A 26,713-nucleotide genomic window follows, 5' to 3' on the forward strand; every position below is an offset into this window, starting at 1 on the left:
ACTTCTTAATACTGACCAGGTTAATATGAACATGTATATATTGCTTCTAATTCGTTCAGTACAAGCCTTGATTCTTGAGCTAAAAATGAGCCCTCTGGTGTAACCGATAATAAACTGTACTAAAGAACCAGATGCGGGAGCTTCAGAGCTGTGGTTATTGCCCTTGGTGTGGTGTGGGAGAGTGGTGTTGTATGGTGCGGCATGCGATGGTGGTATGGTGTGGCATGATGTGTGGTATGGTGTGATGCTGCTTCATTAAAGTTACTAAGGTCTATGGAAGTGAAGCTCTCCGTTTCCGAAAATCGATACTGAGAGAAAGGCGGGCAGGCTGCTGTCATAATTATAGACATTGACATCATGGAAAACTGGCCCTCGGGTAATTTAACTTTATGGAGAATTGACCTTCGGGAGTTAGGTTAGGAAGAGTTAGGTTAGGTTAGGTATGGGAGTCACTTGTCAGTACTGGATATGTGGTCTGCAGGCCACTTTTCCACGTGGATTAAAATTTCTATCCGATACTGTTTCTAGAGAAGCTTCCACATCTAAAAATGGCTAAGTCAGAATTCACATGTTAGCCACAGGAACTTTGGAGAGAGACAAGATGTCAGAAATTTTTTATAAACTCCTTTGTCTGATGAGTGTTAGTCTAACACTACCTTAAGTAATTTCACATAAATCTCTTAGGAGGTTTAGATGTAATTTATTCCAACTCACCTAGTTATTATTCTCCTATCTCCTTAGCTAATTCCCCATTGATCTGGCAAAATTGTAAAGGTTACTTAGCTAAAAAAAGCCGGAAAACAGACGACGATGGGCCTGATGTTTCGGTCAGTTGCCGGGGCTTCCATGCGTCCTTAAGTGCGTATTTATAACGTGCTAACTCAACGAGGTTTGGTAGCAGTATGAAGGAACATGGCGAGGATCTTGTCCCTCATAGGATTTGAAGAGGTGCCAACTATTTATTAATTACAATGCTAAATACAGTTCTATCTATATACCTAGGCTGCTTCCCCCTAGGAAAGGGAGGTAGCTGAGACAGGACGACACACTCCCCATTTACTCATCCATTGAAACACATTCATTCGCATCTTAGCCCCAAAGGGGAGAACGGACAAATCCTCACCGCACCACACCGCACAAGGGTCAACTGCGCAATGCAATCAGTGACATCAGCAGCATGGCCCGACAGCAGAACTGGTTTACCCCTGCCACATCATAACAGACCCATCCCCTTACCCGCACCTGACCTGACAAGCTGATCAGACCAAATGCGGGAGAATATCCCCTCAGGGCTGCGTTATCACTTATTCATTCACAATTTCTCTCCATTTATTTCTGTCACGCACAGCCACTCTTCCTTGCTCAACAGACATTCCTCTCGCATCCAGTGCTCTCTTCACACTGTCCATCCATCCTATTCGTGGTCTTCCTCTCAGCCTTACACCTCTCACATCAGATCTAGTTATCTTTTTCACCAATCGCTCATCATTCATTCTCTCCATATGCCCAAAACATCGCAACACCCTCTGCTCAACTCTACCAACCATCTCCTGAACAACTCCAGTTCTCCTTCTCACTTCATCATTTCGCACTTGATCCATACGCGTCACTCCACACATACTCCTCAGACACCTCATCTCCATTACATTCAAACTTTTCCTCTCTGCTACACCCATATTCCATGTTTCAGCCCCATATAACGCAGTCGGTACCACAACACCGTCATATAGCCTTCTCTTTACATCCATTCTAAGCGAACGACATCTAAACACTTTTTTCATTCCTCCCAGCACCTTTCCTACTTCATTTATTCTAAACTTCACTTCTGCATCTATTCTTCCATCCACAGCAACATGTGACCCTAGATATTTAAAACACTCTACCTCCTCAAGCAACTCGCCATTCAAAACTATATTCATCCCCCTGCCATCTACCAACCTCGTACACTTCATCACTTTACTCTTATTCTCATTTACTTTCAATTTCCTCCTTTCACACACCCTTCCAAACTCCTCTACCAACTGTCTCAAACTCCCCTCTGAATCAGCCACCAGTGCAGTATCATCTGCAAACAGTAGCTGCTTCAGATTCCACTCTCCACCATCAACATTCACCAGACTCAGACCTTCACCTAAAACTCTTGCATTCACCTCCCTTACAACACCATCCATGTAAATATTAAACAACCAAGGCGACATCACACATCCCTGTCGCAGCCCCACTCTCACAGGAAACCAATCACTCACAGCATTTCCCACTCTTACACACGCTCTACTATTTACATAAAAACTTTTCACCCCTTTTAATAACCTACCATGAAGCCCATACAATCTTAAAACAGTCAACAAAGTCTCCCTATCAATTCTATCATACGCTTTCTCTAAATCCATAAATGCCCAAAACACATCCTTGCCTTTCGCTAAATACTTTTCACACACTTGTCTCACAGCAAACACCTGATCCACGCATCCCCTCCCTCTCCTAAAGCCACACTGCTCATCACCAATCACTCCCTCTGTACCCTCTCTAACTCTCATAATTAACACTCTACCATACACTTTACCTACAACACTCAACAGACTTATACCCCTAAAGCTAGTACATTCATACTCATCACCCTTGCCTTTATACAACGGGACCACACAAGCACTTGCCCAGTCAATTGGCACCATACCTTTCACAAAGCACACATTCAGCAATCTTACTAACCAGTCAACAATAGTCACTCCACCACCCTTCAGGCATTCCACAGCACACCCATCCATACCTGCAGCTTTCCCTGTTTTCATCTCCTTTACTGCCTTCTCCACTTCCTCCTTCGTGATCAAAGAATCATTCAACTCTCTCAACACATTTATTCCTTGCACCCTTCCATCCGCCACAATCTCAGCCACTCTTTCCTCCTCTACATTTAACAATCTTTCAAAATACTCTGCCCACCTCTTCCTTACTGCATCCATCTCAATTAACATCCTTTCATCCTCTGCTTTTACTCGTTCTTCCTTCCCAGACTCTCCCTTTCGCACCCTTTTCACCTCCTTCCAAAACATTTTCTTATTCTGTTGAAAATTCTCTGTCAGCCGCCTACTCCACCTCTCATCTGCTGCCACTTTAGTATCACGCACAGCCCTTCTCGTCCTATTCCTCTTTTCTTTATACCTTTCATATGACAACTCATCCTTCCTCTGCAGCAACACTTCATATGCACGTCTCTTCTCAGCCACAGCCATACTTACTTCCTCGCATCACCATTCACTTCCTTTTCTTACACCACCACCCACACGTCTCACACCACATACCTCTTCTGCATGCCCCACCACAGCACGCTTAAACAACTGCCATTCCTCCTCCACACTGCCATTTTCCTGATCTTTCACTGTGTTCCACTCATCTTTCAATTTCTCTTGATACTCTATCTTTTTCTCTCTTTTATCCAGCTCACTCACTTTCAAAACCTCCCTGCCACACCTAACCCTCCTAGCTCTCACCCATCTCTTTCCTACTCTTAACTTTCCCTTCACTAGGTAGTGGTCAGACATACCTCCACCCTCCCCTCTCAGAACTCTCACATCCAACAATCTTCCTATTACATTCCTAGACACAACCACATAGTCCATCAAAGCTCTGTCAACAACCCTTCCACCCTCCTGTCTCACCCATGTATACTTATAGATATCTTTCTTCTCAAACAAAGTATTTCCAATCACCATCTCTCGCTCAACACACATCGCTATCATTCGTTCCCCATTTTCATTTCTTCCAGGCACACCATGCATACCAACTACACCTTCAACTGCTACATTTCCCACTCTAGCATTCAGATCTCCCATCATTACCACGTTCACATTCGTTCCAAAACTCTGCAGACACTCATCAACATCATTCCAGAATGACTCCCTCTCTTCTTCATCCCTTTCACTACGAGGCCCATATGCACTCACAAACACCCACAACTCACGTTCAAATTTCGCTTTCACCCACATCAGTCTCGATGACACCTCCTTCCATTCAATCACACACTGCTGTACTTCCGGACTCACTAACAAGGCCACACCTTCTCTTGCCCTTCCTCTATCAACACCTGACAATCTTCCATTCACACTTTCAAACATAGACTCACCCTTCCTTTTCATCTTCGTTTCACTCAAAAGTAACACATCCAACTTTCTTCTCACAAACATTCTCTCAATCTCCTCCCTTTTAGCCTCAATCGTACTACATCCACGCACATTCATAGACCCAGTCTTCAGGGTACGGGGATAACTCAATCCCCCAACCCTTTCTCTAGGCTGTCTCTTTTTAGGAACTAAAAAACAGAGGAGGGGGTCCCTAGTTCCCTCACCCCGCCCCTTTTAGTCGCCTTTTACGACACGCAGGGAATACGATGGCAGTATTCTTCCTAACACAACGTGGCCGCAGAGTAGCAGTACCACCCCATAGTGCGGCCAGATTGTGTCCCCCCCGCCACATACATACAAGGTGAATCTAACTAAAAATAATCTTTAGTTTTAATTAAACTAGAGCCAAGCCAAATATTCCCTGTATATATGTAAATATGTATTGAATCTTCATTCTTTTATCACGTGACGCATTTCATACTCATCACGCAAGCGCCATGAGGTCAATGGAAATTTTCAAAGTAATTACATGTATTTACAATATAGTTGTCCACAAGGGTTAATGCAGTAGCATTTAATTTATTAATAAGAAGAATTATTAAAGAGAACGTAATCTCCGGGTTATAAAACCGCTTGAATAGTTGTTAACGCTCTCCAGGTTTTCCTCAACTTTTAACCGGGGATAAACTAATTTAAAAAGTAAACAGCGCAACCACTCTAGGGGAAAATGTTTCCCACACAAGAAGTAGTATAGCTTTGTCAATTGGCATGTTCAGGAGTATTTTGTACAGAGGACATTGGCTACTCAACACCTGTGTCATCTTGCAATAAAAATGTTACGGCCACTTAATCACCGCCAACTTAGAAAGTTCATTTATTTATGTATTTTTTACGAAATTTACCAAACCATGTGGCTGGATGGAAATACTTTATGGAGGGGAAACGACAATTCTCAGTATTTTAAATGGCTTTGTATTATTTCTTATATAGCTACAAGTTTTTCATAATGCACCTCTTTTATATCTCAGATAGCTCATTTCCATTTCTGCACTCTGATTTGTGTCCTTCCAGAAATTTCAAGTTTTATTTCCAGTAGAAGACAAAAGTGTAATAAACAACATATAAATGAGGAAAAAGTGCTATCAAGTCGCTGCAGTCAGCGATTATATAATACTGTCTGATATTAGTTATCTTACAGACATACGAGAGCAGAGTTTTCTTTATATAATAGGACAAACGAAATGGTTACGTCCTTTATAGATCATATGAAATCAATGAATCAGGTGGTTTGAGATGGAGGGAGAGTAAACAGAAAGAAGAGGACAGGACGACATGGATGCCAATTGCTTGTGGCCATCCCCTTCGGAATTAAGGTACCTGGCCTTACGTGGAATGCGGTTTTGATCTGGTCTAACGATTTGGGCACGGAGGGTTTCACTCAGATAGAATAAATGGTCTGATGTTAGCTTGAATGATGTAAAAGATTTTTAATCCATTAACTGCGACGAGAGTCTTACAGCTGAATAAAATCATCTATCGTGAGTTGAGTAAAATACGGAGCTCCTTAATCCTGACCAGAAGGTTGATCGTGAAAGTTTTCAACATTAATGGCTCCTGAGGTTTGCTTGGGCATTTCAAAAGTCGTCTGTAGTTAGACAATGTAAAATGTAAAATAAGTAATTTGTAGCCAAAGAGATTATCCTCTCCCTGATCGGAGATCCAGATGCCCGAAACATTTAACATTATGGACACGATACATTTGCCTAAGATGCACGAAATCGTTGAACATTAGTAGGAACATAGTACAGACTGATATATCGTGATCAAACACTGAGATTAAAGAAACATCATACCATAATGACTGAACACATTACAATACGTAACACACGGCACGATCATAAAAAAAAAAAATAATAATTTGGGCAAAGAACATGCCTATGAAACAGGTGTGGGCATTATGCAGATTTCACCCGTGCACGGCTATACTCAGCGTGGATATTACGCCATGCACGTCAGATATGACATACATGCATGTCAGAAACTTACGGGAATGAATATTGCAACATTGTTTGCTACAGAACATAAATATATTATGCGAAAGGATACCCCATCATAATGTAATATATCCACCTCCCCCCCCCTCTCTCTCTCTTCTACATAGTCTGAAATGCTTTGTACTGTTAGTGGGTGGGTGCATATTGAAATGTCTAGTCAGGCAGGAGACAGGATTGACATTTTACACCCATATCTCTCGCATAAGGCCATATTAAATCGAGTATTTTAAAATGCTAGAGGCCAGCAAGAATGTATCTTCCAATGTGAAATCCCTTTTCCCTCATCAAAGCATTAGAGTTTGGAGCTAGGCTACTCGTTTCTTACACTGCAGGTGAAGGTGACCACTTAGTTCCGACACTGCATGTGACAGTGACCACTAAGTTCCGACACTGCAGGTGACGGTGACCAATCAGTTCCGACGCTGCAGGTGACGGTGACCACTCAGTGCCGACACTACAGGTGACGGTGACCACTCAGTTCCGACGCTGCAGGTGGCAATGACCAGCCTCGCTCTTCTCTGAATGACATTACTCATGCAGTCTATGCCAAACCTTCCCATGGATGTAAATCGTTACCCTTCCTGGCCAGTTGGAGGTCCATAAGAAACAAACCAGTATACGTCATTAGGTTATAAGGTTAACAGTCAACGCAGTTGCTGGTTTTCTGGATTATAAAAACCCATTTGGCTTGTCAATCAGTGTATAGTCACTTGGAGACAGCACTACATCGAATGAGTGGATGGTACGTTCCCCAGCATAAAATAGGAGGAACGAGTCCCATGGCACTGAAGGTAGGACTATTGGGAACATCATAGACTTTCTCTCACCCGACTATCCTTGTATGATTCATAATAACTAAGGAACCTGTTAGTTCCACTGCAGATCTTTTTAAGTATAGCTTTTATTTTGTGTACTAATGAGGGGAATGTTGATGCATGAATTAAACATCCAAATGTTACTTTTTTATGCAAGGAAGAAGGAACCAAAGGACAGGAGCCCAAAAAGCTTTCTTTCCAAGAAAAACCAAAACAAAAGAGAGCCAAATTCAAGATCCGTTTATTTCCAAATGCCTGGACACACTGCGTTTGAAAGATTGGAGATCATTGGATGTAGGAAATACAGACAGAGGGAGACAATTCCAGAACTGACCTGTTGCATATATGATGGACTGGGTGTAACGGTTAACTCTTGCATTAGAGAGTTGGACAGAAAAAGGATGACAGTTTGTTGCTAGACGGATGCTACGCGCCCGTCATGGTGGTGGAGAGATACAAGCAGACAGTTCAGAGAAGTAGTGACCATTGAATTAGTGATAGAAAAGAGATTACGATGCAACTGTGCAGCGATGGGACAGACGAAGTCAGTAAGAGGAGAAGAGTTAATCCGCCCCGTCCCGGAGACGTGAATTCACGTCCTCACATGATGTGCACTCATATCCCGGAGACGTAAATTAACGAGGCAACATTGCAAGGTCCCTAATTTGCACAATTTTCAATTTTCGCGAGTGATTTCGCGAGTGATTTTTGGCACGTATACACGGGACACCTTCCTCTATTCCTCTACAAGATGCCAAGCAGGGACAATGCCTTACACCGCATAACCTCTCCCCCCCCTGCACGCCATTGTCTCGGCAATTCACCTGTTACCAGTGACCTGGCCAATAAAGACATTCAGGGCCAGAGTGATTCCCCAATCGATGACAATGTGGAGGACAAAGTTTACATAGCATTAGAGGAAGAAACAGTCAGAAATGACAATCAGGTATGTGGGAAAAAAAGGTCATGAATGGTGATGAGTTAGTGAGTGAAACAATGCTTATAATGCCTATATTACTGTTTGAAAACCAATATACTCTTGTACTACATATAAATTCGTACCAAGTAAATAAATAAATACTGTTTATGAGTGGATAAAATAGTTACCCTCCCATAGAACTCGTTTTCTTTGGTGCCAGCCTGTTAGAAAACCCAGTTAGGTAAGGAGGTACTCGTACCTGAATCGAGTATTTTAAACCTCAGGTGAGCGATTTCTCTATGAATTTTCGATGTTTCTGACCAAAAGCGAATGTTTGAGCCTAAAAAAAAAAGGTCCAAAAATGTCGGGACTGGGGCGTACCACTGCCCAGAAAACGTCGGGATGGGGCGGGTTAATAAGACGAAAAGCCTTTGACTTCACCTTGCTGAGAAGAGCTGTATGTGGGGAGCCTCCCCACACATGAAAGTTGTACTCTACACAGGGGCAAAATAAAATCCGTGGAAAAATTCAACAACTGTTCAGGGATAAAGAAGGTACGGACTCGGCTTAGCATTTTTAATCTCTTGGAAGCAGATTTTACAAGAGATGTAATATGATCTCTTCATGATTAATTGTGAGAGAATGAAACCTCAAGTATGTTTAAAGATGATGTAGGATAGAGTTGTATATTATTAAACATTAGTGGGTATTCCTGTGGTAGATTATGATTGGTTGATAGGTGTAAGAACTGAGTTAATGACACATTAAAAACAAGACTGCATTTGTCTCATTCAGAGATACAAGGCAAGTCAGACATCAGGTGTGGTTTAGCCTCATACATTGTTGAAGTAACTGCTGAGCCTGACGCTGCGGGAAGTGAATGAAAAGGTGAAGAGTGGAATCATCAGCGTATGAGTCGATAGGGTTAGATGTACAGCTTAGGTCATTGGTGAATAAAAGGAAGAGGGATGGCGACAGGACAGAACCGTGAGGAAGACCATTATTAATAGATCAAGAAGAACGGTGGCCATCTACAACTTCAGCTACAGGACGACCAGAAAAGAAGCTAGAGATGAAGGGACAGATGGAAGAACAGAAACCGTAAGAGGGCAGTTTGGAAATTAAAAATTGATGCCAGACTCGATTGAAAACCTCTAGGATGTCAAGTGCAATGACACAGCTTTCACCAAAGTCCCGAAAAGAGGATGACCAGAAGTCTGAGAAGTAGGTGCGAAGATCGCTAGTGGGGCATCCCTGATAGAACCCATGCTGATGATCAGAAGTAAGGTTGTTATAGGAAAGATGCTTTTTTTCTTTTTTCTTTTTTTTAAGAATAGACTCAAAAACTTTTGAGGTACAGGGTGTTAAAGCAATTGGGTGATAGCTAGAGGGTTGGGAATGTTCACCCTTTCCGGACCGACTGAATGAAAGCAAACTTCCGGCAAGAAGGAAAGGTACAAGTTGACAGACAAAGGCAAAAAATTTTACCAAGGCAGGGTGTAAGCACAGAAGCACAGTTCTTGAGAACAACAGGAGGGACCCTTCTCCAACTCGAATTCTTCCTGCTCCTTCTGGCACCTTGCCAAAAATCTTTCTAACAACTTTGCCTCATCATCCTTCCCTCCTCTTTTCTACTCTGATGGCTCTGCAGCTATAGATAAGGTAAATCTCGACACTCAGACTTTCTTCTCCAGTTCCACCTTAGACGATTCCGGTGCTGTCCCTCCATCACTTCCCCCCTCTGATTTCCTCATGGCTGACATTAAAATGTCTTCAGCTGATGTATCTACTGCCATCACTGGCTTCAATATTAACAAGGCATATGGGCCTCATGGAGTCCCTCCTGTTGTCCTTAAGGACTGTGCTTCTCTGCTTAGATGCTGCCTAGGCAAACTCTTTCGCTTGTGTCTTTCAACTTGTACCTTTCTTTCTTGCTGAAAGTTTGCTCTCATTCAGGCAGTCCCAAAGGAGGGTGACCATTCCCAACCCTCTAACTATCGTCCAATTGCTTTAACATCCTGTGTCCCAAAAGTTTTTGAGTCAATTTTTAATAGAAAAATTTTGAAGCATCTTTCCTAACACAACCTTCATTCTGATCATCAGTATGGGTTCCGTAAGAGACACTCCACTGGCGATCTTCTCACCTACGTTTCAGACTCCTGGTCATCCTTCTTTTGGGACTCTGCTGAAAGCTTTGCCATTGCACTTGACGTCTCAACGGCTTTCAATCGAGTCTGGCATAAATCTTTAATTTCCAAACTACCCTCTTACGGTTTCTATCCTTCTATCTGTGCCTTCATCTATAGCTTCCTTTCTGGTCATTCTATAGCTGCTGTTGCAGACGGCCATCGTTCTTCTCCTAGATCTATCAACAGCGGTGTCCCTCAGGGCTCTGTCCTATCGCCAACTCTCCCTTTATTCATCAATTATCTTCTAAGTTGTACATCTATCTAACCCTATCCACTCGTACGCTGATGATTGCACCCTTCATCTTTCCATTCGGTTTCTGCTGCGTCCATCTCAGCAGTTACTTCAACAAAATGTATGAAGCTATGGCACACCTAATGTCTGACCTGGTTCTTATCTATGACTGGGGTAAAATTAATCTTGTGTTTAGTGCATCAAAGGGTTAGTTTTAACACTTATCAACTCAACAAAATCTTCCACAGGAGTACCCACTAATGTTTAATAATATCCAGTTCAATCCTGCATCATGCTTGAACATGCTTGGGGTGTCATTCACTCGGAACTTATGTTGGAAAGATCATATTGCATCCTTGTAAACTCTGCTTCCAAGAGATTGGGTGTGCTAAGCCGACTCCATGCCTTCTTTATCCCTGCACAGTTGTTGAGTTTATACACGAATTTTATTCGCCCCTGTTTAGAGTACAACTCTCATGTGTAGGGAGGCTCCCCACATACAGCTCTTCTCAATAGGGTGGAGTCAAAAGCATTTCGTCTCATCAGCTCTCCTCCTCTTACTGGCTCCCTTCAACCTCTGTCTCTTCGCTGCAGTGTTGCCTCTTTATTTCTTTTGTAATGCTAGTTCAATAGTCACTGTTCCTCTGAACTGCGTGCTTGCATCTCTCGACCTCTACGATGAGTGCGTAGCACCCGTCTGGCAACAAACTCTCATACCTTTTCTGTCCAACTCTCTAATGCAAGAGTTAACCGTTACTCCCAGTCCTTCATTAATGCAACAGGTCAACTCTGGGACTGTCTCCCTCTGTCTGTATTTCCTACTTCCTATGATCTCCAGTCTTTCAAACGCAGTGTGTCCATGCATCTTGAATGATCGGATCTTGAATTTGGGTCTCTTTTGTATTGTTTTTTGTTTTTTTCCTTGGAAGGAACTGTTTTGCGGGCTCAACCATTGGTTCCTTCTTCCTCGCATAAAAAATGTCCCATTTGCCTTGTTAGTACTGAGGCCAGTGATGGCAGAAAACACATCAGTTTAAGAAATTTTAATGTCAGCTATGAGGAAATCAGAGAGGGAAAGTGATGGAGGAACAGCACTGGGATCGTCTCAGGTGGAATTGGAGGAAAAAACCTGAGCAAGATCTGCTTTATTAGTAGAAGAAATAGCTATATAGAGCCATCAGAGTGGAAAAGAGGAGCGAAGGATAATGAGGTAAAGTTGTTAGAAAGGTTTTTGGCAAGGTGCCAGAAGGAGCTGGAAGAATTCAAGTTGAAGAGTTCAGAGCATTTAGTATGGATGAAATTATTTTTATCAGAATGAAGAACAGACTTAGCACGATTCCGGGTTGAAAAAAAAAAAAAAAGAGATGGGTTGGCTCCAGTACCTTTTGTAGGCCTTCTTCTTGTTGTGGACATCATTAAAACAAAGTGTGATTAAACCAAGGTTTCTTTGCATTAGTCAAACGATAGGAGAAAGGAGTGTATGCTTCCATGCCCTTGAGAATAACCTCTGTAATGGACATGACACACTGGGATGGCTCTTGGCCGTGGAAGCAGCCTTATGTCCTTGTCCTTGCTAACCCACCAATGCAAATGGCCACCTGGATATATCATAACGGTTGCCAGGCTTAACCCCTCCCGTCCGGCAGATGTCGTGAGCACTCCCGCCAGCTGGGCATTCCCAACAACATTTGGCGAAATCATCTACTTTTAAACCTTCATATTTCAGTTAATGCTTAACCAAATATAACAAACATATCATTCAACAAACCTTTGACTTCAAGCTGATTGCATCAGATGGTCCGTGAAGTGCGTGTAGGGAGAGTGAGTGAGTGGGGAATGAGGGCAATTTTTTTTGTTTTTTTTGCCGGTGTCCGTATGCATGGCGGAGGTTCGGTAACACAGCAAAGCCTTACACTAGCCCTCCCCAGTGATAACACTTCGATAACACTTCCAGGAGACCAAAATCCACTACAAACACTGTTTACCATCCTGTCTTACAGACAGACAGGCAGACTCTCTCTCTCTCTCTCTCTCTCTCTCACACACACACACACACACACACATATACACTGACGGAAATGTATGTTTGGTTAGGATTATTGCTCGATTCTGGCAAGTCTGGGTATTACAGCTGCTAGAAATAATACTCTTATTACAAGTACAACTACCACTACAACAACAACTACTACTACAACAACTACCACAACTACTACACTTACTACCACACCTACAACACATACTACCACTACTACTACCACCACTACTACCAAAAAAACTAAAAAAAATAATATTGTGAACAAAGTACCAGTAGTTGTTTACGTACTGCCCATTACTGGAAATACTTACCACTATGACTTTCCTTTGAGTTATACTTTTTCATCAAAAGAAATATGTATAAACAGATGTTTTCAAAATAAAATAAGGGAGCCAGTTTATCATGAAACAAACTTTCTGCTTCAATTATTCACATAAATATACACAGAGCAGTAAAATCATTTTTTTTCTATTTTCATAAAAAATAACATATCAGTATGTACAAAACTAACTTATGCATAATACCCAGCCTCCCACCACTCGGTCTTTGAGTGGAAATCGAAGAACAGTTAGTGCACAGTGCCACCTCACATTCAGCATACCATCACCTCGTCATGTGGTGTTGCTGTGGTCAGTGCGATGAATTGGCACAAACATAGCAATGCTGGAAGGCTTCTTTGCCTGCAGGTGTGAGAACTAGTATTTCCATGAAATGTCTGCTGAGGTAGTCCCTGCACTGCAGGCGGTCAGGCACTTGCTGCACACTGTGCCTCCGTTTCACGAAAGGATTTGCCTGCCCATACCTCTCCAGAAGGCCGTAAATTACATCCTTCTCGAACTGTATGAGGGATGTGCTGGTCTGTGTAACATTCTTGTACAGAATGAAGGCATTCAGTACACAGATGTCTAGTACATCTAGGATTACCTTCTTATACCACTTACAACACCTCTTCAGACAGTCGATGGTGCCGATCTGCATATCAGATTTATCGACGAGTCGCATGTTCACGTTATAGTCGATAACAGCATCAGGCTTGAAGACTGGCTCCCTCGTTCTCCTATCGACCTTGCCTGCTTCATGGACCCTGGAGAGGACATTCACCTTTTTCCTATCATGCTAGTGAATTGCTAGGAGTTTACCTGATTTCAGGGTCCTGCACTCCCCCTTCACGATGCCTTTGGGAAAGGATGGCCAATGCTTCCTCTTTGCACAGACTGTGCCACATGATCCAATTTTGTGTTCTTGCAGGTACTTTGCAAGACTTTGTGCCGTGTAATAATTATCAGTGTAAAGGATACGGTTGCCATCGAAGTACCTGTCCCGTCAGCTTCTTGACAACTGAGCCAGAGAAAACATGGGGATCATCCTTTGACAACACCGCATCACTCACTGTATACACCACGGGTGGGGAACGTCCAGCCTCTGGGCCATATAAGGCCCACAAGACCATTTTATCAGGTCTGCGAGGCAATTCATAAATGCAATGTCATAAACTCATGAAAGAATTATATATATATATATATATATATATATATATATATATATATATATATATATATATATATATATATAATGTACTGGGCTACAGTTGATTTTAAGTTGAAATTTTGTATGGCCCGTGAATGATGTTAAAAATATCCTAATGGCCGTCAATAGGAGAAAGGTTCCCCACCCCTGGTATACTGTACACAGTGAAATCCAGCACATACCCAGTCTTGCAATCACACAATACAAAAAACTTTATTCCAAAACGATGTATCTTTGAAGGAATGCACTGAATGAAGGCAAAACGTCCCCTGAACAAAAAAAGCGATTCGTCAATAACAATCTTCTGGAATGACCTGAAAAAAGATTGAAATTTTCCACAGCCTATCGTTCGGATGTGGGCCCATATTCGAGGAAAAATGCAGGTACCTCAGGATGTCTAAACAGCAGTCACGTGGCAAATACTTTCCGAATACTGGCGTTGCAGCAATATCGTCTACGAGCCAATAATCGTGTATATTATGTTTCCTAACATGAGGCATCAACATTGTCAGTGTTAGCCAAGCATACATTTCCCTAACACTCAATGCACTCCATTCTTTCTGGTGTGCGGTCTCAGCCCAGCTGCTACAGAATTCCCTGAAACTGTTCACTTCTTTCACAATGAACTCCATCAATGTTGTAATGAGAAAAAGCAAGAAAGAAGTCCACTGCAGAAGAAGCTGTTACAGGGAAATTTTGGCTGCACGCCTATCTTTGTGTCATCAAACACGGGTACCTCGGGCTGAAACCCCATCCCTTCCTCCCAGGCAAAAGTTTCTAACCCATTAGTCCTAGATTCCTGCCTTGTTTGCCATGCACGTGGCCTGCCTCATGCTCTGCCACAGCCCCTAGCATGGCGACGTGGTGGCGAGTCCATTGACTCACCACTAGATGAGGCAAGTGATGATGGCTAGTGGCGGTGATCGTGGTGAGAATGGTGTTGGTGAAAGGCATTGGCGGGCACGTGCCTGCTGGTGTGCACATGCATCAACATAACCTGACGTGCTGGGTTGTGGTGATAAGGCACGTGGTGATGCAGGCTGGCGTGGTGAGCCACGTGGTGAGGCAGGCCAGTGTGGCAAGCCACCTGGTGAGGCAGGCCGGCATGGCAGGCCACAATGTGAGGCAGGCCGGCGTGGTGAGGCACGTAGGGATGCAGGCCGGCGTGGTGAGGCACGTAGGGATGCAGGCTGGCGTGGTGAGGCACGTGGTGATGCAGGAAACAATGCAGGGCGTGTGGGTGAAGATGGTGATGATGTTGTATGGGCGGAAAATTCCACCCTAGGCTGCTCTGGTGTGCAGCGGCTCAGCCAGCGGCGTTTCCTCCTCGTGCCACCCTCCACCTCCTCCCTTCCTTCACTCCCTCATTCAGAGATACTAGCCAAGTCAGATATCAGGTGTGCTATAGCCTCATACATTGTTGAAGTAACTGCTGAGACCGACGCTGCGGGAAGTGAATGGAAAGGTGAAGAGTGGAATCATCAGCGTATGAGTCGATAGGGTTAGATGTACAGCTTAGAAGGTCATTGGTGAATAAAAGGAAGAGGGTTGGCGACAGGACAGAACTGTGAGGAAGACCATTATTAATAGATCAAGAAGAACGGTGGCAGTCTACAACCTCAGCTATAGGATGACCAGAAAAGAAGCTAGAGATGAAGGCACAGATGGAAAAACAGAAACCGTAAGAGGGCAGTTTGGAAATTAAAAATTTATACCAGACTCGATTGAAAACCTCTAGGATGTCAAGAGCATTGACACAGCTTTCACCAAAGTCCCGAAAAGAGGATGACCAGAAGTCTGAGAAGTAGGTGCGAAGATTGCTAGTGGGGCATCCCCGATAGAACCCATGCTGACGATCAGAAGTAAGATTGTTATAGGAAAGATGCTTTTTTTCTTTTTTCTTTTTTTTAAGAATAGACTCAAAAAACTTTTGAGGTACAGGGTGTTAAAGCAATTGGGTGATAGCTAGAGGGTTGGGAATGGTCACCTATTTCTGGACAGACTGAATGAATGCAAACTTCCGGCAAGAAGGAAAGGTACAAGTTGACAGACAAAGGCAAAAAAATTTTACCAAGGCAGGGTGTAAGCACAGAAGCACAGTTCTTGAGAACAACAGGAGGGACCCCTCTCGAACTCGAATTCTTCCTGCTCCTTCTGGCACCTTGCCAAAAACCTTTCTAACAACTTTGCCTCATCATCCTTCCCTCCTCTTTTCTACTCTGATGGCTCTGCAGCTATAGTTAAAGTAGATCTCGACACTCAGACTTTCTTCTCCAATTCCACCTTAGGCGATTCCGGTGCTTTCCCTCCATCACTTCTCCCCTCTGATTTCCTCATGGCTGACATTAAAATTTCTTCAGCTGATGTATATACTGCCATCACTGCATATGGGCCTGATGGAGTCCCTCCTGTTGTCCTTAAGGACTGCTTCTCTGCTTAGATGCTGCCTAGGCAAACTCTTTCGCTTGTGTCTTTCAACTTGTACCTTTCCTTCTTGTTGAAAGTTTGCTCTCATTCAGCCAGTCCCAAAGGAGGGTGACCATTCCCAACCCTCTAACTATCGTCCAGTTGCTTTAACATCCTGTGTCTCAAAAGTTTTTGAGTCAATTTTTAATAGAAAAGTTTTGAAGCAGCTTTCCTATCACAACCTTCATTCTGATCAACAGTATGGGTTCCGTCAGGGACGCTCCACTGGCGATCTTCTCACCTACCTTTCAGACTCCTGGTCATCCTTCTTTTGGGACTTTGGCGGAAGCTTTGCCATTGCACTTGACGTTTCAACGGCTTTCGATCGAGTCTGGCATAATTCTTTAATTTCCAAACTACCCTCTTACGGTTTCACTCCTTCTATCTGTGCCTTCATCTATAGCTTCCTTTCTGGTCATTCTATAGCTGCTGTTGCAGACGGCCATCGTTCTTCTCCTAGATCTATCAACAGTGGTGTCCCTCAGGGCTCTGTCCTATCGCCAACTCCCCTTTTATTCATCAATTATCTTTTAAGTTGTACATCTAACCCTATCCACTCGTACGCTGATGATTGCACCCTTCATCTTTCCATTCGGTTTCTGCTACGTCCATCTCAGCAGTTACTTCAACAAAATGTATGAGGCTATGGCACACCTAATGTCTGACCTGGCTCTTATCTATGACTGGTGTAAAAATAATCTTGTGTTTAGTGCATCAAAGGGTTAGTTTTTACACTTATCAACCCGACAAAATCTTCCATAGGAGTACCCACTAATGTTTAATGATATCCAGTTCAATCCTGCATCATGCTTGAACATGCTTGAGGTGTGATTCACTCGGAACTTATGTTGGAAAGATCATATTGCATCCCTTGTAAACTCTGCTTCCAAGAGATTGGGTGTGCTAAACCGACTCCATGCCTTCTTTATCCCTGCACATTTGTTGACTTTATACACGAATTTTATTCGCCCCTGTTTAGAGTACAACTCTCATGTGTGGGGAGGCTCACCACATACAGCTCTTCTCAATAGGGTGGAGTCAAAAGCATTTCGTCTCATCAGCTCTCCTCCTCTTACTGGCTCCCTTCAACCTCTGTCTCTTCGCTGCACTGTTGCCTCTGTATTTCTTTTGTAATGCTAGTTCAATAGTCACTGTTCCTCTGAACTGCGAGCTTGCATCTCTCCACCTCTACGACGAGTGCGTAGCACCCGTCTAGCAACAAACTCTCATACCTTTTCTGTCCAACTCTCTAATGCAAGAGTTAACCGTTACTCCCAGTCCTTCATTAATGCAACAGGTCAACTCTGGGACTGTCTCCCTCTGTCTGTATTTCCTACTTCCTATGATCTCCAGTCTTTCAAATGCAGTGTGTCCATGCATCTCAAATGATCGGATCTTGAATTTGGGTCTTTTTTGTATTGGTTTTGTTTTTTTTCTTGGAAGGAACTGTTTTGCGGGCTCAACCATTGGTTCCTTCTTCCTCGCATAAAAAATGTCCCATTTGCCTTGTTAGTACTGAGGCCAGTGATGGCAGAAAACACATCAGTTTAAGAAATTTTAATGTCAGCTATGAGGAAATCAGAGAGGGAAAGTGATGGAGGAACAGCACTGGGATCATCTAAGGTGGAATTGGAGGAAAAAACCTGAGCAAGATCTGCTTTATCAGTAGAAGAAATAGCTATATGGAGCCATCAGAGTGGAAAAGAGGAGGGAAGGATAATTGATTGATTGATTGATTGTAGTAGAAACTGGCGGCGCAACTGCTAAGGTCATATGCCGCCGGACAACAAGCTAAAACACATGGTAAATAAATTGTGCAAAGTTAATAACTTTTTCTAGAAATACTAGACTGAAAATAATAAAAGAATAATTAAAAGAGAAAACAATTTCTAATAAAAGTGGAAGGAGACCCGACTCCTGAAAAAAACCAAAAACATCAGTACAAAAGCCATGGGCTCCCCCAAGCATCGAGGAGAGACAGTAGGCAAAATCTATCCCTGAATGCCTATGGCGGAATCTCCGACGCAGGTCCCCCATAATTGGACCCTCGACCAGCAAGTGACGGACAGTACGGTTGAGTCCAGCCACTCATCAGGAACCCATGTGTAAGCCGAGGGTGCCCAATGCGAAGCCTAGCAAGAGCTACCTCCAATCGCCGAGGCATGGAAGGGAGAACCCTTGGCACAACCACTCTCTGGAAGACCTCTTTCAGCTTATTATGAGCAACACCATCCCAGCGTCTCTGCCAACACACAAGCATTCTGTCCCGCAAGTAAGGTGTTAGATCAGATGCAGGAAGCGGATATTCTGTTGGGGGCTGTTGAGTAGCCGCAGCCTTGGCCAATGCATCCGCAGCCTCATTGCCCACCACACCAACATGTGCGGGAACCCAGCAAAATTCCACTCTCTTCCCCCGACGACGAATGAGGAACAGCCACTCCAAAATAGCTAAAACTAAGGGATGGGAAGAGTTAAAAGAGTCCAGGGCCAAAAGCGCCCTTGAGAGTCGTTAAAAATAGTAAAATAATTGTCAGGATGAACATACACCAACTTCAAGGCTAAAATGATGGCTGACAACTCCGCAGTAAAAACTGAGGCAACCAAAGGAAGACTACCTCCACAGCTAAAATTGGGAAATACCACTCCAAATCCAACACCTGATGCAGATTTAGAGCCATCGGTATACACAGGCACAGAACCACCATGACTAGAAGAATGTTCTAAAAATAACCTTAAAAGACACTGAGGAGCGACAAAATCCTTTGAACCTGCAATAGGCCTGCAGAAAGTTACCTTGGGCAATATCCAAGGCGCAACCCTCGGGATCCGAACAGGACTGACAAGTACTGCCGACAAAACAAACCCCTCCATTATATCCTGAACCCTATAGCCAAATGGACGAGGCATGCGAGGGTGTCTACTATAACACAAAAGATAAGACTGTTTCGTCACACCCTCACAGACAAGTGAGTCTGGAAGGCGACGAATCCGGAGCCAGCACCGCACTGCAACAGACTGACGCAGTAGATCTAAGGGAGGCACACCAGCTTCCACCAATATGCTGGGAATTGGAGAGGACCGAAAAGCCCCAGTTGCAAGGCGAAGACCAGTATGATAGCATCTAGAGTTTTTGTCTTGATTCTGTGGCAGAGGAATATACCTCACAGCCATATGACAGCTCAGAGGTTACAAATACCTGAAACAAATGCAAGAGTGTCCTTCGATCAGCACCCCAAGAGGTATGGGACCGAACCCTCAATAGACAGAGAGCCTTCATACATGATGTTTTAAGATTTGCCAAGTGTGAGACCCATGTCAAACGACAATCAAAAGTCAGGCCCAAGAATTTCGTCTCTGTCACACAACGTAGTCTCCTGCCACAAAGTTGCAGATCAGGGTCTGGGTGTACCCCTCTCATCCTACAGAAGTGCATAGCCACATTCTTTGAAGGGGAAAACTGAAAACCCTTGGAAGTGGCCCAGGCAGAAATCTTGTCCAAGGCAAGTTGCATCCGCCGCTCAATAGCAGACATGCGGGAGCCAGAAAACCATATAGCTAAGTCATCCACATAAAGGGATGAGGATACCCCAGCAGGCACAGTGTCAATGATACCATTAATGGCCACTGCAAACAGGGAAACACTTAAGACACTCCCCTGCGGGACACCTTCCTCCTGGCACAGTGGCGCAGAGAGGGTAGAACCCACACAGACCCGAAATCCACGATCAGTCAAGAAGTCTCCAAGCAACATAGGCAGGCGACCACGTAAACCAAAGGCATGAAGTTGTTGGAGGATGCCATGACGCCAGGCAGTGTCATAAGCCTTCTGAAGGTCAAAAAACACAGCCACAAGATGTTGCTTGGAGACAAAAGCTTCACAGATTGACGCCTCAAGCCTGATAAGGTTGTCTGAAGTGCACCATAATTTACGGAAACCACTCTGCGACGGAGAGAGAAAGCAACCATTCTCCAGAAACCACATCAGCCTGACATTAACCATCTTTTCGAACAGCTTGCAAAAACATGATGTTAAAGTGATAGGGCGATAGTTGGAGACTTGGGAATGGTCTTTACCAGGCTTGGTAAAGGGGAGGACAATACCCAACTTCCAACTCCTCGGAATAGAGCCCTCACTCCAAACCCTGTTAAAAAGGTCCAATAAAAACTGAAGTGAATCAGTCAGAAGATGACGCAGCATAGCGTATGGAATATCGTCAGGCCCAGGAGCAGTGTCACGACACTCTGAAAGGGCAGCACGTAGCTCACAGAGGCTGAAATCTAAATTATACAGCTCTCCGCCACGAGAGCGAAAGTCAAGACCCAGCCTCTCCTGATTCCTACAAAAGGTGGCGAATGGCTGAGAAGGATCTTTTTTGGAGACAGCATAAAACTGATCTGCAAAAGCAGAGGCTACTGCATCTGGTGCAGACACAAGTTCTCCATGAAGACGCAACACCGGAGGGGAGGGGAGCAAGAACCTACCAGAAATCTTGCGCACCTTTTTCCACACCACAGACATTGAAGTTGAAGATGTAATTGTAGAAACATATGACCTCCACGAGTTACGGCGAGCATTCTTCATGATCCATCTATAGCGAGCACGTGCTTTGCGAAACTGTATTTTTAGATAATCAACATTACGATTGGGAAAATACCAACCAGCAGCTGCTTTGTAAGTTCCCTTTGCTATGGAGCAGTCATCATTCCACCATGGCACAGGTCTCCGGGAAAAAAGACCAGAAGTCCGTGGGATAGAATGAACCCCTGCTGAGAAAATGGTCTTAGTAAAATAACATTCGGCATCATCGATAGTTGAAAAATCAGTAACCCTGTTGGCAAATACACATAGTTCCTCAAAGAGAGACCAATCAGCCCTGTCCAGACACCAGCGTGGCAGACGGGCTACAGGAACAGAGCAAGTAGGCTGGACCACTACAGGATAATGGTCACTACCATGTAGATCATCCAAAACCTCCCAAGAAAAATCAAGGGCACAGTTAGAGGAGGAGATGGTAAGGTCAATGACAGAATACGTGCCAGTCTGATCATGAAAATGGGTCGGCCTTCCATCATTTAGGACAACCAAATCTAAATCCCCAACCAAAAAGGCAAGAAGATCACCCCGGGGATTTGAAAGTGAGTCACCCCACAAAGGATGGCGGCCATTAAGGTTAACAAGGAGTAGGAAAAGGGGTAGAAGTTGGCTGATAAGGGTTTCTAGATCAGCGCGTATAACAGGAACGGAAGGTGGAAGGTACAGACAACAGATGGTATAGCACCTCCCAACGTGCATCTGTACTGCTAGAACTTGAAAGGGCGACTGAATCTCAAAGGAAATAAAGGGGACATCAGAACGGCACAAAATTGCACATCCACCGCTGTGACCACCAGGAGGAGATGCATGGAAGGCTTTATACCCCCTAGTGGAAGGGAACTGTCTGTCCCCCACCATTGTCTCCTGAAGACACACACATAGTGGGTTCAGAGCAGAGAGTAATAACTGCAATTCCTCCCAATTTGCCATGGCACCTCTACAGTTTCACCGAAGACAGATTGGCACCGATTGAGCCATAGTGCTTAATATTAAATATTATGAACTTAGAAAGCTATGTAGCAACCTCGTTGGGAACGGAGTGAAAGCCCTTCTTCCTAGGCGTGGAGCTCTGCCTCACCAACCGAGAAGGCAATGAAGATTTAGAGTTTCCATGGGTGGAAGTACCCTTACCCCGAGACATGTCCCGCCCATCGCCAGAATGAGTCCAAAGCACACAGACCTTCTTGGAAGACCCACGTGCCCCGTCCACACACCCATGTGAGGGTTCAGCTGGCACCTCGGGGCCAACAGAACCCCCCCCCCAACCAAATCATCCCAAGGTTGGCCGCTGGGTGACGGATCAGAGGGAGCAATCGACTGAGCTCTATGAGTATCTAAAGACCCAGGCCCCACCACACCTGAGGAAGAGGCAGGGACGGGAATCCTAGAAGGGCCATCATGAACACCCACAGACTTAGACGCCACCACTGGCTGGGTTGTCGAGCGAAGAGCCCCCTCAGAATCCTCATGTGGTACAGAAGTTTGAACCTTAGAAGGAGGGGAGTCACCCAAAAACTCCTCACTCCTCACTCGTTTGAGGTTGGCAGATGCAACCTCCATCTCTGCACCAGAACTTAAAGCATTAGAAACTATAGTGCCACACTGTAAAGAAGAGTGAGCAACAGTAGCAGAGTGGGCAGATGGTACAGGAGCAGCAGTCTGTATGGAAGTAGCAGCTGATACAGAAGTATGAGAGACGCTGGGTTTTTTGGATACCGGTATGTCAGGAAGGACATCGGGAGTTTTGGATGTGTCAAAGCAAAGTGTAGCATCGACACGGGTGTTTGTCACAGGAGGAACTGGAGGAACTGGGATGGGGGAGGCATTCCCAGACGCTGGAAGAACCACCACAGAGGGGACACCCCCCGAGACAGGAGGCACCTCCCTGGAGGAAGCACAGCTACTTCCAGGCTGCACTCCCTCAGTGGAACCCTCCGGGCGAGAAGGCCGGGAAGTAGAACCCCGAGAATTTGATGGGGCATTGTGTGATGGCAGAGGCACCTGCCGGGTAGCTTTATGGCGAGACAACGCAGCAGCAAAGGTAACCCCAGGGCGAATGAACTGCTCCCTTACCCTGGCCTTTGCCTCAGAAAAGGAAATTTTCTCCTTCGTTCGGACAGAAATGATCTCGTATTCATATATGTATACTTCACAATCCCTTGAGGAGGCTGCATGTGCTCCTCCACAGTTCAGACATTTAGAGGGTTGAGAACAATCATCTATACCATGAGAAATTCCACCACAATTTCCACAGACCTCAGGAAGGCCAGATGCTTCCTGCCTGCAAGAACGGCGGATGTGACCAAATCTTTGACAATAATAACATCTTCTAGGTCGCGGAACATAAGGTTTAACCTTTAGCTTCCACCACGCAGCAGTGATAACCTCCGGCAAGGTAAGATGGTCAAATGTCAAGATAAGAGTGGGCGTGGGGGTTAAAACCCCATCAACCTTCTTCATAATTCTCTGTACTCCTACAACACCCTGAGGAGCCAGCCCCTCTAAGAGGGAAGAATCAGAATACGAGATCAAGTCACGAGAATACACAACCCCTCGGGACTGAGTTAGGACCAAGTGACGCGAGGCAGATAAAGGATAATCAGCAACCATAGTTAGGGACTGGATGCGTGAACTCTCCTCTTCATTCTTGGCTTCTAGCAACAGAGAACATCACCCTGCAAAGAGACTTTGGGGGCAAATCCACATGCTGTAACCAGACCACTGTGAATCTTAAAACAGTTCAGGTTCCGGAAGTAAGTACCATCATTCGTTTTGAGGACTATATACTTTGTGTAGGAGTGTTTCACAATGACACCAGGCAATAACTCGATGCAGGGAACATCTAAAATAGCAGTTTTGGCAGACGACCCGGAGGGTACAGGGTCGTTGGCCAGAGAGTGACCAGTTGATGCCGACTCGTGTGGCTGGTCACCGACCACATGAGTGGTTAATGATTTTGTCAATGTATCCATATATACATTGTTAAATAGAAATTGGCACCAGAAGCCAAGGGAAACCGCCTACCAGGGAGTGTGGGGACCGAGCGCAGTCTGATGGGAGCGGGGTACCTTGTCCCCAGAGGATGTCCCAAAAAGGGCACCCCGTGATACGAAAGTTTGCTCCCACCACTGCAAAGACCCCCTTCCCCAACACCCCCAAGCCCAGACTCCCAACCAACCAACTCAGGACAACACTGACGCGATCCCTCTGGAGGGCGGAACCGATGACCCATACGGGTAACCTACGTTTCGGGCAGCGCTTAGTCAGACCCCTCACTCACAACCCTACCTGCATGGGAGACCCTGCCAGATGTCGATACATCCACGGGCAGGCTTGTGGGATCACCGGAGCACGCAAGCCCCCCCACCACGACAAGGTGGCTGCCCACGGGGGGTAGGGAAGAATAATGAGGTAAAGTTGTTAGAAAGGTTTTTTGGCAAGGTGCCAGAAGGAGCTGGAAGAATTCGAGTTGAAGAGTTCAGAGCATTTAGTATGGATGAAATTATTTTTATCAGAATGAAGAACAGATTTAGCACGATTCCGGGTTGAAACAAACAAAAAAAAAAAAAAAAAAGGTGGGTTGCCTCCAGTACCTTTTGTAGGCCTTCTTCTTGTTGTGGACATCATTAGAACAAAGTGTGATTAAACCAAGGTTTCTTTGCATTAGTCAAAGGATATGAGAAAGGAGTGTATGCTTCCATGCCCTTGAGAATAACCTCTGTAATGGACATGACACACTGGGATGGCTCTTGGCCGTGGAAGCAGCCTTATGTCCTTGTCCTTGCTAACCCACCAATGCAAATGGCCACCTGGATATATCATAACGGTTGCCAGGCTTAACCCCTCCCGTCCGGCAGATGTCGTGAGCACTCCCGCCAGCTGGGCATTCCCAACAACATTTGGCGAAATCATCTACTTTTAAACCTTCATATTTCAGTTAATGCTTAACCAAATATAACAAACATATCATTCAACAAACCTTTGACTTCAAGCTGATTGCATCAGATGGTCCGTGAAGTGCGTGTAGGGAGAGTGAGTGAGTGGGGAATGAGGGCAATTTTTTTTGTTTTTTTTGCCGGTGTCCGTATGCATGGCGGAGGTTCGGTAACACAACAAAGCCTTACACTAGCCCTCCCCAGTGATAACACTTCGATAACACTTCCAGGAGACCAAAATCCACTACAAACACTGTTTACCATCCTGTCTTACAGACAGACAGGCAGACTCTCTCTCTCTCTCTCTCTCTCTCTCTCTCTCACACACACACACACACACACACACACACACTGACGGAAATGTATGTTTGGTTAGGATTGTTGCTCGATTCTGGCACCGCTGAGCGAGTTGAAGTCTGGGTATTACAGCTGCTAGAAATAATACTCTTATTACAAGTACAACTACTACTACAACAACTACCACAACTACTACACTTACTACCACACCTACAACACATACTACCACTACTACTACCACCACTACTACCAAAAAAACTAAAAAAAATAATATTGTGAACAAAGTACCAGTAGTTGTTTACGTACTGCCCATTACTGGAAATACTTACCACTATGACTTTCCTTTGAGTTATACTTTTTCATCAAAAGAAATATGTATAAACAGATGTTTTCAAAATAAAATAAGGGAGCCAGTTTATCATGAAACAAACTTTCTGCTTCAATTATTCACATAAATATACACAGAGCAGTAAGATCATTTTTTCTATTTTCATAAAAAATAACATATCAGTATGTACAAAACTAACTTATGCATAATACCCAGCCTCCCACCACTCGGTCTTTGAGTGGAAATCGAAGAACAGTTAGTGCACAGTGCCACCTCACATTCAGCATACCATCACCTCGTCATGTGGTGTTGCTGTGGTCAGTGCGATGAATTGGCACAAACATAGCAATGCTGGAAGGCTTCTTTGCCTGCAGGTGTGAGAACTAGTATTTCCATGAAATGTCTGCTGAGGTAGTCCCTGCACTGCAGGCGGTCAGGCACTTGCTGCACACTGTGCCTCCGTTTCACGAAAGGATTTGCCTGCCCATACCTCTCCAGAAGGCCGTAAATTACATTCTTCTCGAACTGTATGAGGGATGTGCTGGTCTGTGTAACATTCTTGTACAGAATGAAGGCATTCAGTACACAGATGTCTAGTACATCTAGGATTACCTTCTTATACCACTTACAACACCTCTTCAGACAGTCGATGGTGCCGATCTGCATATCTGATTTATTGACGAGGCGCATGTTCACGTTATAGTCGATAACAGCATCAAGCTTGAAGACTGGCTCCCTCGTTCTCCTATCGACCTTGCCTGTGTCAATCAACCTACCTTCATGGACCCTGGAGAGGACATTCACCTTTTTCCTATCATGCTAGTGAATTGCTAGGAGTTTACCTGATTTCAGGGTCCTGCACTCCCCCTTCACGATGCCTTTGGGAAAGGATGGCCAACGCTTCCTCTTTGCACAGACAGTGCCACATGATCCAATTTTGTGTTCTTGCAGGTACTTTGCAAGACTTTGTGCCGTGTAATAATTATCAGTGTAAAGGATACGGTTGCCATCGAAGTACCTGTCCCGTCAGCTTCTTGACAACTGAGCCAGAGAAAACATGGGGATCATCCTTTGACAACACCGCATCACTCACTGTATACACCACGGGTGGGGAACGTCCAGCCTCTGGGCCATATAAGGCCCACAAGACCATTTTATCAGGTCTGAGAGGCAATTCATAAATGCAAAGTCATAAACTCACGAA

This window comes from Coenobita brevimanus, chromosome 54, assembly GCF_032717465.1.
Source record: "Coenobita brevimanus isolate Jiangsu-jjx chromosome 54, ASM3271746v2, whole genome shotgun sequence".
In the NCBI taxonomy this organism is placed as follows: domain Eukaryota; kingdom Metazoa; phylum Arthropoda; class Malacostraca; order Decapoda; family Coenobitidae; genus Coenobita; species Coenobita brevimanus.